Source organism: Microtus ochrogaster, linkage group LG4, assembly GCF_000317375.1.
Source record: "Microtus ochrogaster isolate Prairie Vole_2 linkage group LG4, MicOch1.0, whole genome shotgun sequence".
Lineage (NCBI taxonomy): Eukaryota > Metazoa > Chordata > Mammalia > Rodentia > Cricetidae > Microtus > Microtus ochrogaster.
The window spans coordinates 35,975,547-35,982,810 of record NC_022030.1 but is presented as its reverse complement, the minus strand read 5'-3'; positions in this window follow the sequence as shown (position 1 = coordinate 35,982,810).

The window sequence follows — 7,264 nt, the reverse complement described above, 5'->3', positions numbered from 1 at the left end:
CATTCTTTGCCACCAAATGGTCCATAGTTGGAAGAATCCTGGATCTCTTTGATTTGACAGAGGGTAGAGCACTGAGAGGAACCAGGTTTAGGAACCATTGCCAACATCCCCTGGGGAAGCTACACAGCTGCTGATTTCTCTATGACTCTTTCCTTTTGTTTCGTCACTAAACATAAAGTCAGTGTGGTGGGACCCTTCCCTCTGAGCATCTAAGAATGTGACTTTTAGAAGCTGTGTGTTGCCTCATTCTTGTATTGATTTCATATGAGGATGAGCTAAAAGAAAATCTCTGCAGACTTCCTCCTCTGTTTTACAACAGCCTCTACCTTCCTCTGCTCATGAAGCTGCCCTCCTCATGAGGTATCACAGTCTACTGCTAGAGTCATGAGGAACCTAAATGCAATTGACTCCCAGCACGTTCCTTACACCTACAACCGGGGGTTATAGATGAAGCTGTAGGTTGATTCACAGTTTGGGAAACCATTAAAACCTAACCTGGGAGATGTAACAATATCAAGGTGTTAATTCATCCTCCGAGTAAGATTGAAGCCTTGGTGAACTACACTTTACAATAGCCTGCTGCCCTCTGCACATGTGGCTTGCCTGTGTCCCTCCCTGCCCTGTGTGTCTGAGCTCATGTTCTTCCTTCCCTAGAGACCTCCAAGGGGACCTGACATCTAAGCAGTGCTTGCTCTTCCTCCCAGTTTCTCTCTCTCTCTGAGCATCCTGCAGTTTTCCATCCTGCAGCCCTTGAGTTGCAGGCTTCAGGCCCCAACATCATCCCCTGACTTCATCCTTAGCTGGTCAAAGTCTTCCTTTCTTTGAGCAATTCTGGAACACTCTGTTCTGTGAATGGCGTGAATCTCAACTTCAGTGATCTTCTCTCCCCCACCCTCTCTTCCTCTGTTTATTCTCTTCTCCATCGCAATATTCTTTTTACCATCCTATGAGGTGTCCGCATTGAAGGAGCAATGCATTTGGTGTCTTCCATGCCTATTCAGTGTTAGAAAAGAACAGCTGACAGCGCCTTCGTGCTCACCCTTACTCAGGAGTAGTCTCATCTTCAACTTGTAGATGGAAGTGGTGCAAACAGTGAAGAATCAGCTCCCGGTCTCCCTGTGAGGGCCTTCCTCCTTTGTCAGAAGTCAGCATGACATCAGAAGGGACACAGTCTCAACAGTAGAGAAGAAAACAATCTAGAAAACTAGTGCCCCAATAAGATGCTGTGGACGCCGCTGACCTAGTATCAGGGCTTTGATTTGCTCTGTGGTCATATAGGAGGCTTTCTGCTGCTGCTAGAAGAACGCATGGTGTTCTCTCACTAAAGGAGGAGGCAGGTCATGAGAAGACAATGCCATCCAGGCACTCCTTCCCTCTCACTCTGGCTGCAAATGCAGAAGGTCCCCTCAGGGGTGGTGGATGTTGTACTGAGGAGGTGGCAGGCATTTTACACAGATGCTGGGAACTCAACCTCAGGTCTTGTGCTTGCTGAGCCAGAATTTTATCCACCAAATAAATAAATAAATAAAACCCTAGTTTATTTTCTCCTTGCTGTGACATAGAGCACCTGACCAAATAACTCGGGTTTATTTTGGCTTATATGGTGGGGGGGGGAGCATATAGTCCATCAAGGCTGAGAAAGTGCAGCAGAGGAATGTGGGCAGTGGATTGCACTACATCTGCAGTGGGAAAGTAGAGAGCAAACAGAAAGACACCAGGGTGTACATCTCAAGGACGTTCCAGAGTGACCCACTTCCCCTAGAGAGGCTCCACACCTTTTGTTACAGAACCTTTGATGGTAATTCTAGCTGGGGACCAAGTAAGTGTTCAAACACATGAGCCTGCGTATTCACATTTAAAATTACGACAACCCTCTAAGGGACCCTCTGTTTCCACAAGCATGGGGTTCGGCAAATCTCACAAATCCTCACAACTTCGGACTCTGAGATAATGACATAAAATCTAAACATCATGAATTTCAGACCCTTTTGTTCTTCTTGTGAAATCTCACTGCAGGATTTTTTTTACCATAGTACAAAGTTCCATTTTTAAGCTGAGTTTCTCTACTTCCTGATTTTATTAATACTAAACTATGTTATAGGAAAAGAGCAATTCCTGTTTTTCACCATCTGCCTTTAAAGTGTCCGCCATTGTAGAAGAACAGACTTGTAGCGAGTTTCTAGAAAGGGATGTTTGATTATACAGAGCTTTGCCTTGTCCCAGTGTTTGCTTACGTATCTAAAGAACTAGGGAAGAAAAAAAGAAAATATTCAAAAGAATCATGAGACCATTCCAAAGCCCCTTATTTCCTACCTGCGTGGCACTAGCCTGTCTTACACTGCCATCTCCTGGGCTCTGGGTGTTTTCCTAATCAGGTGACTAATTTTCCTCAGCTGTGCTGGATACACCACACACAAGACCACATCCAATTACCTGATTGTAGCTGTTACAGGCATTATCAGCTGCACATGGCAGCTGAGCTCTTAGTCTCGTGTAATGTGAATCTGTGGAGCCTAAGCTCATTGCTTATGAGAAGGAAATGAAACATGAGAGTTGTGAACTTCCTGCTGATGTCATAAGAATAATTTAAGAGAGTAAACCTTAAAAAAAGAAAGACAGTAAATATTGTGAGTTATTGTTTGATGTTATGACCAAAAAGAGAAACGTCCTGTAGCTGTTTCTTCCTTAATGCCAGGGCCATACCCAAAGAAGAGTGTGCCTTTCTATGGTTGTGGTCCCTTCCAGAGGAGGTGTTCTAACTTCATCCCACAGATGGAACCAATAAGAAAATGGCTCTGAATACAAAGGACTTTTCCTTCCTGCGCTGCACCCACAGAGGATGACAAGGCAATCAGTTAAGGTGCCATGGTGACCTTCCACAAACCCCATTTAGTTAGGACCCAGAAGTAATAGCAAGAATGGGAGTCTGAGAAGGGAAAGCTTGTGGCTGCCATTGTAAAGCTACGAGGTGGGCATAGTGGGGCATACCTGTAATCCCAGTGTTAAGGAGCAGGAGGCAGGTGGATCTCTGTGAGTTTGAGACTAGCCTGGTCAACATAGTGAGTTCCAAGACAGCCAGAGATGTATAGTGAGACCCTTTCTCCAAAAATAGGAAAAGGAGGAAGGAAGTAAAGAAGGAAGACAGGAAAGGAAGGAGGGAGGGAGGGAGGAAGGAGGAAGGAAACAAGGAAGGAAGGAAGGAAGGAAGGAAGGAAGGAAGGAAGGAAGGAAGGAAGGAAGGAAAAATTCACACTCAGTGGAGTGTTTGTTCTGAATGTGGGAGTTGAAGTGTGTGTTTAAACGCAGGAGTTAAGAGGCACGCTTAGTGGTTAATTACAGCGGTGTGTGATGTGAGGCCTTTGAAGGCATGGTGCACAAAGGACATAACCCGTGGGTGAGTGAAAAAATTAGGCAGTGTTTAAAGATGAAGTAAATCTGTGAGCTGACTTGCTCTTTTCTCTAAAGAATTTCCTTTTGTAAATGAGATGGTAAAGCTACAGTCACCCTGATTCCAAAACCACACAAAGACCCAACCAAGAAAGAGAATTACAGACCAATCTCACTCATGAACATCGATGCAAAAATTCTCAATAAAATACTGGCAAACAGAATCCAAGAACACATTAAAAATAATTATCCGTTACGATCAAGTAGGCTTCATCCAGAGATGCAGGGCTGGTTCGACATACAAAAATCTAACAATGTAATCCATCATATAAATAAACTGAAAGAAAAAAAACATATGATCATTTCATTAAATGCGGAAAAAGCATTTGACAAAATTCAACACTCCTTTATGATAAAGGTTTTGGAGAGGTTAGGGATACAAGAATCATACCTAAATATAATAAAAGCAATATACAGCAAGCCAACAGCTAATATCAAATTAAATTGAGAGAAACTCAAAGCCATTCCACTAAATTCAGGAACAAGACAAGGCTGTCCCCTCCCACCATATCTCTTCAACATAGTTCTTGAAGTTCTAGCAATAGCAATAAGACAACATCAGGAGATCAAGGTGATTAGAATTGGAAAGGAAGAAGTCAAACTTTGGTTATTTGTAGATGATATGATAGTGTACATTAGTAACCCCCAAACCTCTACCAAAGAACTCCTACAGCTGATAAATAACTTCAGTGAAGTGGCAGGCTACAAGATCAACTCAAAAAAAAAAATCAGTAGCCCTCCTATACACAAAGGATAGAGAAGCAGAGAGGGAAATCAGAGAAACATCACCTTTTACAATAGCCACAAATAGCATAAAGTATCTTGGGGTAACTCTAACCAAGGAAGTGAAAGATCTATTTGACAAGAACTTTAAGGCATTGAAGCAAGAAATTGAAGAGGACACCACAAAATAGAAGGATCTCCAATGCTCTTGGATGGGTAGGATCAACATAGTAAAAATGGCAATTCTACCAAAGGCAATCTATAAATTCAATGCAATCCCCATTAAAATCCCAAAAAATTCTTCAGAGACCTTGAGAGAACAATAATCAACTTTATATGGAAAAACAAAACACCAAGGAAAGCCAAAGCAATTCTATACAATAAAGGAACTTCTGGAAGCATTACCATCCCTGACTTCAAACTCTATTACAGAGCTACAGTAATGAAAACTCTATTACAGAGCTTGGTATTGGCATAAAAACAGAGAAGTCGACCAATGGAATCCAATAGAAGACCCTGACATTAACCCACAAACCTATAAACACTTGATTTTCAACAAAGGAGCTAAAAGTATACAATGGAAGAAAGAAAGCATCTTCAACAAATGGTGCTGGCATAACTGGATGTCAACCTATAGAAGAATGAAAATAGATCCATATCTATCACCATGCACAAAACTCAAGTCCAAATGCATTAAAGACCTCAATATTAATCTGAATACACTGAACCTGATAGAAGAGAAAGTGGGAAGTAGTCTACAACACATGGGCACAGGAGACCACTTCCTATGTATAACTCCAGTAGCACAGACAATAAAGGCAACATTGAATAAATGGGACCTCCTGAGATTGAGAAGCTTTGGGACTGTAAAGCAAAGGACACTGTCATTAAAACCAAAAGGCAACCTACTGATTGGGAGAAGATCTTCACCAACCCCGCAACTGACAAAGGTCTGATCTCCAAAATATATAAAGAACTCAAGAAACTAGACTTTAAAATTCTAATTAACCCAATTAAAAAATGGAGCACTGAACTGAACAAAGAATTCTCAACAGAAGAAGTTAAAATGGCCAAAAGACACTTAAGGTCATGCTCAACTTCCTTAGTGATCAGGGAAATGCAAATCAAAACAACTTTGAGATACCATCTTACACCTGTCAGAATGGCTAAAATCAAAAACACCAATGATAGCCTTTGCTGGAGAGGTTGTGGAGAAAGGGGAACACTCACCCATTGCTGGTAGGAATGCAAACTCGTGCAACCACTTTGGAAATCAGTGTGGCGGTTTCTCAGCAAATTCAGGATCAACCTATCCCAGGATCCAGCAATACCACTCTTGGGAATATACCCAAGAGCTGCCCAATCATACTACAAACGCATTTGTTCAACTATGTTCATAGCAGCATTATTTGTAATAGCCATTAACCTGGAAACAACCTAGATGCCCCTCAATGGAAGAATGGATAAAGAAAGTGTGGAATATATATACATTAGAGTACTACTCAGCAGTAAAAAACAATGACATCTTGAATTTTGCATGCGAATGGATGGAAATAGAAAACATTATCCTGAGTGAGGTAACCCAGACCCAAAAAGATGAATATGGTATGTACTCACTCATTAGTGGATTCTAATCATAAATAAAGGGCATTGAGCCTATATTTCATGATCCTAGAGAAGCTAAATAAGAAGGTGAACCCAAAGAAAAACATATAGTTATCCTCCTGGATATTGGAAGTAGATAAGATTGCCAGGTAAAAATTGTGAACTTGGGGGTGGGGGTGCGTTGGGGGTAAGGGGAGAGGGGGAGAGAGAAGGGAGAAGGGGAGGATGGGGAGAGCTTGGAGGAATGGGATGGTTGGGATGAAGGAAGGGTGGAAACGGGAACCGGGAGGTAGATATCTTAATTAAGGGAGCCATTTTAGGGTTGGCAAGAGACTTGACTCTAGAGGAGTTCCCAGGTGTCCAAGGAGATGTCCCCAGCTTGTTCCTTGGGCAGCTGAGGAAAGGGTGCCTGAACTGGCCCTATCTTATAGCCACACTGATGAATATCTTGCATATCACCATAGAACCTTCATCTGGTGATGAATGGAGATAGAGACAGAGACCCACATTGTAGTACTAGACTGAGCTCCCAAGGTCCAAATGAGGAGCAGAAGGAGGGAGAACATGAGCAAGGAAGTCAGGACTGCAAGTGGTGTGCCCACCTACTAAGATGGTGGGGTTGATCTAATGGGAACTCACCCAGGCCAGTTGGACTGGGACTGATGGAGCATATGATCAAACCGAACTCTCTGAATGTGGCTGACAATGAGGGCTGACTGAGAAGCCAAGGACAATGGCACTGGGTTTTGATTCTACTGCATGTACTGGCTTTGTAGGAGTCTAGTCGGTTTGGATGCTCACCTTCCTAGACCTGGATGGAGGGGGGAGGACCTTGGACTTCCCACAGAGCAGGGAACACAGACTGTTCTTTGGACTGGAGAGGGTGGGGGAGAGGAAGTGGGGGGGAAGGCGATGGAAATGGGAGGAGGAGAGGAGGTGGAAGTTTTTAATAAAAAAAAAAAAGAAAACCAAACTCATACACTAAAAAAAAAAAAAAACCTTTTGTAATTGATATGGTAAAGCGGCTAATGGGGTACACCGCTCAGGTTTGGGGATGAGAATGCCATGCTGATACAGTTAAAATAAATGACCATAAAGATGTAAGATGGGTATTGGATGTAAGCAAGGTTTATTGGCCGGTCGCATCATAGTCAGTTGGCTTTGAACACATTCTCCACAGTTCTGTGCTTACGGGCATAGGCCACCTTGCACAGCCTGGTACTTTGCCTCCGTCCACACTTTAACTCTATTTACTTGATTATGGAGCCAAATTAAAGTGACTCCCAATGGGTGAAATACAGACAATTTTAGCATGAGTGAAGCCACAACTCCAGAAGAGTCAAAAACAGTCTTGTTCTTGAGTTCTTGCCGACACAAAAAGAACTGGCCACTAGAGGGCATTAAGAGCTAAGTTGCTGTTTTTGTTCTTTTTTTTTTTTTTAGGTTTTCTTTTTTTTACTTTTTATTTTTTTTAAATTTATTTATTTAT